The 10,695-nt window shown below is 36.9% G+C and overlaps 1 pseudogene; it reads left to right on the plus strand.

Annotated features, from left to right (window-relative positions):
- The window catches only part of LOC104862492, a 7,619-nt pseudogene extending 3,482 nt beyond the window's left edge, over nt 1-4,137 (plus strand).
- The last annotated feature ends 6,558 nt before the right edge of the window (nt 4,138-10,695 follow it).

Here is a 10,695-nt window from a genome sequence, read left to right on the forward strand (position 1 = left end):
TGAGTTCGAGCAGCTTGGGCTACATAGTGAGTTCCAGGTCAGCCTCAACTACATAGAGAGACCCTGTCTCAAAAAACCAAAAACAAAGAAAAAAGAAGGGAAGCTTTTAACTGATTCCCAGAGAGAAGCCATCACCAGAGCTGAAGCTACACTTAAATTTCTACAAGCTGAGGGTTGACGGTATCAAAAGACAAAAGGCCAATTTACAAGGAAAAAAAAAGATATAAACATCACCCCAACAACTAGAAAAAAGTAGTGTCTGAAGCAGTGGAATTAAGTGCTGCTGTGGAAGTTGTAGGACAAGGTGGACCAGAAAGAGAAAAAACACTACCTCTGACTGAACCAGGAAAAGAAGGCAAAAGTGAGGATGGCACCAAGGGCGATGACAAAGGAATGTCCCGTGATGAGAAGAGAGGAACAGGAAGGAAACAGTTCATGGGGAAGGGAAAGAAGACCTGGCAGCAGCAGAGGGAGAGGAAGATGAAGAAGAGGAGAGTGATGAAGAGGAAGGAGAAAGTGAACCCAGTGAAGGTGATGACAAAGACGAGAAGATGCCAGACGAGAAAGACGCAGGGAAAACAGGTGCAAAGCAAAGAAACAAGCTCAGACTCTGACTGCGACTCTGATGATGATCACAGTAAAGAATAGACTTGCGAAGTGAAGTAGAGAATTGAGAAACGGTGACTTGAACGTAGCAAAAATGTAAAATCAGAAAAGCTAACGGCCCCTACTAACTATCTACTTGGGCACGTGAACACAAGGAGGGCAAATATTCTCAAGAAGCTTCATCACACACGGTCCAAGGTAGTGAAGCGGGTGCAATCACACAAACTGGGGCCTCCAGGGCTCCCCTTGAAGCTGTCAATGAGCAGACTAAAATGATTGAAAGTTCTGGTACAAATTCCATGAATGCAGATTATTGGTAATCTTTTAGTAATCGGAGAGGCAGAGGAAGCTCTCTTTTTTATATTTATTAAATGTATTGGTGCATATGAAGTATACAACACAGTCACATTCATCCTTGGGATCTTGCATTTATGCAGGACCTATCAGGTTCTTAGTTTTCTCCATTCCCCAGCCCTGCCCTTAGCCCCTCTGTGCTTTACTGTTTACAAAGATATTGTTTCTATGCTTTTCCTTTTCACAAACCTTTTCTTTTCCCCTTTTTACCTTTCCCATACTCTTCCCACTTCCTCTACTCTTTTGGGGTTTTCTTCCTATTACACAATATCGGTTCTACATTTTAATCCTTATTTACACTTTTCCTTTTTCACACCAGAGAAACTATTCAGTATTTACAGATGTGTAACTTATTAATTTCATTTAAGAGTATGGCTTCAAAGTGTGTCCATTTATTTATACATATCTCTAGTTTCTCATTTTCCATGGCTGAGTAGTATTCCATTTTATAACAAACAAACAAACAAACAAAAAAACACATCTTCTTTATCCAGTCTTCAGTTGATGGGCAATTAGGCTATTTCCAAATTTTAGCTATTATAAACTGTGCCATTATAAACATGGTTGAGCATATATCACTGTGGTATGATTCTTTTATTTCTTTGTGTAAGATACCTAGCAGAGGAATAGCTAGGTCAAATGGGACTTCTAATCCTAGTTTTTTGAGGTATCTCCATATTGATTTCCACAGTGGTTGTACTGATCTGAACAATGAAGTGTTCCTATCTCCCCACGGCCCCATTAGCAATTTTTATTGGTGGATTTCTTGATAGCAACCATTCTTACTGGGGTAAGATGGGATGTCAGCATTGTTTCCATCTGCATCTCTCAAATGACCAGTGATGTTGAACATTTTTTCATGTTTATTTGCTGCTTTTACTTATTTGTCTGAGAAACGTCTATCCACTTCAGACGCCCATTTTTGATTTGGGTCTTTATGGTTGGGGAGTCTGATTTTTTTTTCTTTAGTTCTTTATATATTCTGGATAGTAGACCTTTGTCTGAGGTACAGCTGGTAAATTTTTTTTTCTCACATTGTGAATTTTCTCTTCACTCTGCTTGTCATTTCTTTGGCAGAGCAGAAGTTTTTTAAAAAGATAAAATCCCTGTTATCGATTCTTTGTACTCATTCCTGGGCTGCTGAAAATTTGTTCATAAAGTCTTTTCCTATGTTGATATCTTCAAGAGTTCTACTAATTTATCTGCCTTCAAGTTTAGTGTTTCTGTATAAATATTTGCACCTTTAATCCTCTTGGACTTTAGTTATTGCATGGTGAAAGATACTGGTCTAGTTTTAATCTTTGACAAGTTGAAATGCATTTTTTCCGACACCATTTATTAAAGAGACTATCTTCCCTCCAATGAGGATGGTTGGCTACTTTGTGATAGATGAGGTAGCTGAGTATGTCAGGAGTAGTTTCAAACTGGGGATTGTGATACCTTCTGCTATTTCTCTCTTGCCAAAAATTGCTTTTGCTATTCTAGGTCTCTTCTGATTCCAAATAAATTTTGGATTGTTTTCTTTAATTCTGTGAAATATACTGTAGGGATTTCAATATGGATTGTGTTTAATTTGTGTAGCAGTTTTGAAATTATAGCCATTTTCACTACATTGATTCTTCCTACCCAGAAACAAGGGATGTTTTTCCATTTTTTTTTATATCCTCTTTAGTCTCTTTTTTCAGAGCAATGTAGTTTCCAGTGTAGAGTTATTTTGTCTCCTTAATTAGATTGATTCCTAGATATTTCATTGCCTTGGATGCTATCGTGAAAGGAACTGTTTCCGTAATTTGACTCTCAGTGAGACTGTTATTTATGTACAAGAAGGCAATTGATTTTTGAGTATTTACCTTGTATCCAGCTACATTAATGAATCTGGAAATCAAGTCTAGAAGTTTTTTGCCAGAATGATTTGGGTCTTCTATGTAGAGTAATCATATCATTAGAAAATAAGGACAGTTTCACTTCTTCCTTTCCCATCTTTATTGCTTTTATTTCTTTCTCTTTCTAACTGCTGTGGCTAATGTTTCCAAAACTGTATTGAACAGGGGTGATGTTAGTGGACATCCTTGTCTCATTCCTGATTTTAGCAGGAAGGTTTTCAGTTTTTGACTATTTAGTATGATGTTGGCTGCTGGCTTTTCATGGACAGCCTCTATCAAGTTGAGATAAAGACCCTCTGTTCCAACTTTCTGTAGGGTTTTATCACGAATGGGTGTTGAATTTTGTCAAATGCTTCTTCTGCATCTATTGAGAGAATCATATTATTTTTGTCCTTAATTCTTTCTTTGTGATATTGCGTGGTTTAGAGGAGCCCCAGACAATCGAATCTCTCAACATTCTTAAATCTAAAAAATGTTCCTTCTTTGTTTCACTCAATAAAATTGATAGGTTATATGATTAGAAAAAGAGTCCTAATCCTGATGCAGTTGTAACTTTAAAGAAACAACAACAACAACAACAAAATAACACAAAGGCTGGATTTGAGGAGCAAGCAAAGGCCATTATTATAGAAATTGCACAGCAGGATTTGAATGATGCTTTGTTTTATGAGAACAAAGACCCAACATTTTTGTCTTCTGAACACATTGGGAATGGCATAGGAAGATCTACCCTCTTTTCAACTTAAGTCAGATGAATTACTCACACACTTTGAGGAGTAGAGAGCACAGGTAATAGAGGTTACCCAGGAATGGTCACCACTATAGATGTCACACTGATCAATGGGCATTTGAAGGAAAATGACACAATCAGTGTTCCTGGAGTAGAGGGCTTGTCGTCACTCATATCCAAGGCCTCCTGTAAGCTCCTCCTATGAAGGGATTACCTGTGAAGAACCAGTAGGAAAACCATAAAGAACTACAGGCAGCTCAGGGAGTAAATATTCTTGTAAACATCTAGAGAAAATGTTGGCCAGTTTACTCTTCCTGGTGGCTTATAAAGAAGATGAAATTCTTGTTCTTTAAGATGAATTGATTCATGCATTGGAATAGGCACTAGATGTTCTGTGTCCAGGCTTCTACACTGGGGTCTTTGGAAGCTCTCCTTGAATATATGAAATCTTCAAAAGTGTCCTATGCAGGAATCAACATTGATCCCATCCATTAAAAAACAGTCATGAAGGATTCCGCAATGCTGGAATTCAATCCTCACTGTGCAGTTAGTTTTGGAGTCTGAATTTTTAGTGCAGGGATTATCATTTATTTGATGCTTTTATGAATACATATAGCCAAGACCATCAGAAACACCGGAGACTTCCGAACTTAGCTGTATAAAAGGTTTTCCATGAGGAACCAAGAAACTTACATAGATAGATCTAAAATTCTTTTGATTTCATACTGATGAAATCAGTCTCACAGTACTCGATTGCTTTTTACATCTTAAAAATGAGAAAATAAAAACAAAAACGTCACTCTGAAGAGCACAGTGGAACATTTCCAAAATGAGTCCACCTACTGGAAAACGGTGTCCCTTGAGCCTCTAAACAAACCATATCATGGTATTCCTCTAAGATGAAACTCAGGACGATTCTTATACATTTGTGAGCTCAATGATAACACAGCACCAAATGTGCATGATCGCTTAACGCATGACTATAATACTGAAATGAGCCTATACTGTAGTGGAAGAGCCAATAAACTGTCCTCTAGTTTTGGCTTTGTCCCTTTTCAACATGTATCCATACACCAGGCACTCTTTCTCAGCCAGTTTCTGTTCCTTCCACGTAGCAAGAGCTGGAATAATCACTTCCTAATATTCTTGGCACAGTCCCGTGAAGTAATGGTTTTTGAAAGTGGTTTAGGGATTGCTTCTACTCTTATATCTGTCATATATAGAATAATTGGATTACTACCTTTACAAAATATATATAAACCATATTAAGTTACTCTTCTGTGGAAAATTTCAATAATGTCTTATTATTGAAAAATCTAAATAAAATCTAAACATCTTAACTAAAGCTATAGGAAAATCCCTTGCCCGTAATGGAGACGGTATGTGTTTTCTACTGTATCACCAGTCCCTAGTACAATCCCCGACACATAGTACATGCAAATAAATATTTCACAAAAGCATAATTGCAGGATAGAATGCATAAGGGAATGAATGATTTTGCCCTTCTGCCCTATTAGTTGACGGAGTCAAAGCTGGAAAATGGATCCCCGATTTTAAGGTCATTTATACTCATTGTCCCAAAACTTAATGAAATTGTATTTTTTTTTACTTGTATAGGACATACAGAAAAAGAAAGTTTTTTTAGATGTTCGTGTAAAGTTAAATTGTGGTCTGTGGCTAAGGATCAAGTTATAACCTACATTTTGCCTCATGTTTGCTGCCAGTCGTAGCATTTTAGTTTCATGTGCTTACCGATTGATCTAGGTAGTCCTGTTAACATATTTTCATTTCATATCTATCTCTTATTCATACATCTTTCGAGACACTTCCACTTTATATACATTGTGACAAAATACGATGCCATTTCAGCATTTTATAAGTTGTAAAGAGCAAGGTGGAAGGGGGATTGCATTCATCCTGTAAAGGTTAAATGATTCGGATTCTGAGCAATGAATATCTATTGCTCTTTTAAAATATGTTTGAATCCTTGTCACTGAGGAGAACATGTTTCCAGGGCCTCTTGAAATCCATTCAAGTGTAAAGAGAAAGGTGAAGAAGGTACAGTAAACAGATGACTATTTTGCATATTACCTTGTTTTGAAATGTACTGTTCTTCAGATAGAAATGAGGGCTTTCTCTGAGAAATACTGCAACCAGTTTTGCTTGCAAAATTACAGAGTGGGTCTGTGTTAGCTTGCAGTGCTCCAGAAAGAATTCATGAGGAGGAGAAGAAATTTTGGCAAAAAAAAAAAAAAAATCCCAAATAGCTTAGATCATTTAAATGAAATATTTTCCATACTATTAAATTTGCACTTGATTTTTTTTTTTTTGGTTTTTTGAGGCAGGGTCTCACTATGTAGTTGAGACTGACCTGGAACTCACTATGTAGTCCAGGCTGGTCTTGAACTCACAGCGATCATCCTGCCTCAGCCTCCCGAGTGCTGGGATTACAGGTGTGCACCACGACACCAGGCTTATACTTGATTTTATAGGTGAGTTCTGTTAAACAAAGAGCAGGGCTACACCAAAAATTATTAATGCATTTTATTGTTTGCTAAACTTTATTTTTCCATAGTTAAATGGTTTTCAGTAAATTACCATTTTACACAATTATTTTCTCTTTGTAAACTGAAATCATACTTAGGTGACCTTAAGATTTCAGAGATTCTCTACATAAGTAGCTAAAATAAAGACAAATTAAACATTTGCAAAAATGATTTAAAGACAAGTTAAGCATTTGCAAAATAATTTAGTTTATTATATTTATATTTTAGATATTTAAATAGGTAAATTGGTTGGTAGTTAAATTTAGAAAAACTCTACACATATACCATATGTATAAATAGGAAAATAAGTAAATGCTAAAATAGATATCAGACTGGTGAAAATTCTTATGTACTTGAACAAACAAAAAAGAAAATCTAATAGTCATGGTGGTAATGGAGTATCACAAAAAACAAACTATAGAGCACAGTATGAAAACAGGGGATTATTAATACTGATAGTATCACTCACTGTCTTTCCAAGTAAAAGAAAACAGAGATGTTTTTGGTCATGTTTATTTTTATTATATTACTGTTACTAATATTGTTATATTATCAATTATAATTATAGTAATTAGCATTTAGGTAACAGCAGTAGGAGTGAACTCAGAATGGCTTCAGCTTAGAGAAGATGAGGTCCTTCCAGAAGAGAAAGAGGCAGCTCCCGTCAGAGCATGCACTGAAATTGCCCAGGGACTAATAATAATGTACCTGTTCTAAGCTTCCCATTTGTACTTTGCCCAGAAATCTCATTTCCGGGATGACTGACCTTTCTTTGCCCAATCTCTGCTTCTTGCATTCGATAATAAAACTAAATATATTCCTAGTCAGTAGAGGAATTTCCTACGATAGTTAACCTTGATGTTTAATTTTCAAATTTGCTGTTTTTATTGATTTTCCCCGTATAGCTTAATCTCTTCGTATCGTTTTTATTGGATTTTATACTCAGACAATTCCCCCCTCACCTTTTGCAATGCAAGTTCTTCTAAGGTGAGAGGCAGATCTTTGTTTATTTCATTTAGTTTTAAAACTGGCTATTGGCATAGAAGAGGGGTTTAGTGGATTTGCTAAAGGAGTCACTGTGTGAAAGTTGTGATAAAATATCTTCCCTTCATATTGTCCTAAATTCCCCTCACAACATAGGTTATTGTGGTGGTTTGTATGCAAAAATGTTTTGCTGTTATTTTAAAGTAAAATCGTTAGTTTTTTTCCTATAGGCTCAACCTAATAATTAAAACTGCACTAACTGTTAATAAGAGTCCTGTTAAGATCACTGGTGTGGTGAAGGAGGGGGTAGTATGTAGTATGTAATGCTGCAACAACAGGGCATCATCACGGATTTGAAATTGTGCTTACATTTTTTAAAACAAAAAGGATTTACATTCAAGCAAAAAAAATGTTAGTATGGCTGTACAAATATTTGCGTATTCTGAGTGGTCATTTTTCTAGGCACATGAGATACAAATATATCTTTGGAATCTTCCAGGGAAGAATACAACAGATAATAAGAATAATGATGAGGTCAACTGTAATGTTAAGAAAGTGCTGAGTGGAAAAAAATAGAGCACAGAAGTAGGATCTAAAATGTTGATAGAAGATGACAAATCCCCAAATCACAAATGTCCCAATTCATAATTAAAAGCAGAAGAAGACTTATAAAACTGTCAATTAGGATCAATGCAAATTCAACACAATATAGTACAAACACAAAAGCTATCGGCATACAAACTGAGCCTGTTGTCTCAAGAAGTCTACAAAAAGAAGGAAGTTAGGGGAGTATTTATTGGAAGTATAAGAAGAAAAATAGCTCCTGGAATCTGGGAAGAGTCCCAGGAAGTGGGGTTCCAGGATACTCTCTTCATCTAGGTCTTCAATAGATGAGAAGAGCACTGGAATTTGCTCAGTTGCCCAATGGTCACCTATCACAGAAGATTCTGTGGGTTTAAAGTGACCAATGGATACTCATGTTCTCTAAAGTAGTTCCTGTCCAGAGCTTAAAGAAAGCCACATTTTAAAAGAAAACTAGATTATCTGCATTTTTAAGTTCCTTGAAACTCAACCTTGGATGTAGGGAGCAGTCACATTCCATTTCCCCTGAGGTGCTCCTTTCCAGGTCAAGGTGAGTTCAAGGTGAGCTCCAGTCCCACTGCCTACCTTGTATTTTGCTCCCTCACTGTGGGCTACCTACCTCAACCCCACCTTCTCCTCTGTATCTTGATGCTTATTCACTAGCTAAATAACTAAAGTGCTTCTTACATAACTACTTTCCTCCTGTTTTTTTTTCCTTCCCATTTTATTCTCTAGTTCATGGAAAAGTTTATTCTACTTTTCTTACTTAAGTGTCTTACTGCTACTCTGCGTTTTTATAGAGACGATTCTCACTTCTATTTAGTGAAAACTGAAAGCAAATGAAACTGTCCTAATTACTTCTCATTATATTCACCTCAGATTTTCTTTCAACCTACTAAGCTTTTTTCCCAATCTAGAGAGAAGGGCCACACTTTTACTTCAAGACATTTTTGCCTTCTGTTTTTCCCTCCTATTATTTTCCATGAATTTCTATTCTCTCCTGACCCCTGGGCATATTGATATGCTCATGTGTCTAATAGTCTGAGAAATAAATGTATGACAAAACCTTATTCCTTACAAATGTTCACACCCTTCCTTCCTTCAAGACCTTATTTTGTGTTCAGGGCACATCAATTGCATTTTCCTTTCTCATTTTTGTTTGTTTTTGTTTTTCAGCAAATTATTAGAAAAGACTTTGGAAATCAAGTAATATGTCATGTTTCAATATATCTATATATTTTTCCTTAATATTCCTGTCTGTGATTGGCGATTTCTGTTCAACTTCCTCTACAAAGTGCACTGATATACAATTAAGTTAATCAAGTTGCTTTTCTGTCTTCATTCTTTTTATTACTTATGTTTTTCAGTTTATTATTCTTCACATTTAAATCCTTAAACACCCTGTCCTTTTGGGCTTCTGATATCTCTTCTCCACAGCCTCTATTTTTTTTTTAAATCACTACGACTGCTCCTAGGTTTTGAGGTTCTGGGTTGCTCCTTCTAGACATGCTTTCTAGGTTCTGCTGCCTCGAACAAAGAATTTCAAGACAAGTGAAAAGAGTAGCAAGGTTTTACATTAATTGCAGATATTCAAGGTAGGAAAGGAAATATGCTCTGCAGAGTGAGTATGGACCCATTAAAGGTGGGAAAAGCAGTCCACTCTGCAGAGTGAGAGCAAGCCACTGAAGAGGTTTATGTCTTCTTTATCTCCCAATCCTCAGGCTGACATCAGAACTTGCTTGAGTTCTCAAAAAAAGAATTGAAGGTAGCATTTTTCCAGGTGGTCCCAGATGAAGAGTTTGGGCTCGTGCCTATTCATCCAGCCAGTATGCCATGTCCTAATCTCCTGCCTAATTTCCTACTAAGAGACGTCAATATCCATAATGCTCTATAGGGTGCTGAAGGTATGGCGGTCTCTATCTTTATACAGCTATTTCCCAATGAAAGGTTCTGTAGGCCTTACCTACTGGTGAATATGTGCTCTCCAACTAGTTTGGGATGTTGTGGTTCACTGGCTGGGTTAAAAAAAGTGAAAACCTATCAAAAGATAATAAAAGAGGAGTTAGTGTTTATACAGGAAGAACTTGAGGTGCTTATTCAACGGGAGAAAGTTTGATGGATTTGTCAGGAGTTAAACTGAAGACTATGTCCTTTTGCGGGACTTCCTTTCTACTTTGTGGAAAGCGGGAAGTCTGGAGGAAACAGGTTCTTCTAAAAAACAATATTAGGTTGGGGATACAGAACCCCCATATGAGAAAGAGTAGGACTGATTTCTGTGCATCTTGTGAAGGAAAAAGTATGGCATAGAGAGATATTAAATAAGTCACTAGGAGCCTAAGAACTGTACCTGCAGCAAGATTATTCACCTTTTGGATCTACTTAAAAATAGAAGTTTCAATACAGGTGTTCATTTAAGCTGTGGAAAACTAGGGGTTATTAATGACCGAAGTTATCTGTGCTCAGAGCAGAACTGGACTATTATTTTTTGAAGAGGAGTCTCAGGTCTTCCAGAGGCTCATAGGAGTAGCTTTTTTCTTTTGGGTAGTTTTACCCTCTGTTCAGATTCTAACAAAGGAGGTGCTCTGAGCTATTGTTAAGAGAGGGCAAACGCACAGACTTGGTCACTGGTCCTGTGAAAATCCAAGTGACCATTTCCCATGTAGGGTCTTTATAGTTTTCCACTGCATCCCTGCAAGAAGGAATAGTTTATTTTCTGGACTTGCTTTAATGCTTCCTCAGGAACTGGGAGTAAGGCTGGGGTCCGCAGGGCTGGTAAAGCTGCACCTTTTGCCTTTCTATCAGCCTTTTGATTTCCCAAAGAGATTTTAGATATGACTCTTTTGTGTCCCTTGCAATGAATGACAGTAACCTGCTTGGGAAGGTAGACTGCCTCTAATTTTACTAGAAAATCTCTTCCTAATGAGGCAATAGGCCAAATGCTCATGGTTGAACATTCGACCTTCACATTGACCTGTCAAAGTAGGAGTACAGAAGCTCTGACTAGGACCCC

Source organism: Fukomys damarensis, unplaced genomic scaffold (assembly GCF_012274545.1).
Source record: "Fukomys damarensis isolate Sample0158 unplaced genomic scaffold, DMR_v1.0_HiC HiC_scaffold_12, whole genome shotgun sequence".
Lineage (NCBI taxonomy): Eukaryota > Metazoa > Chordata > Mammalia > Rodentia > Bathyergidae > Fukomys > Fukomys damarensis.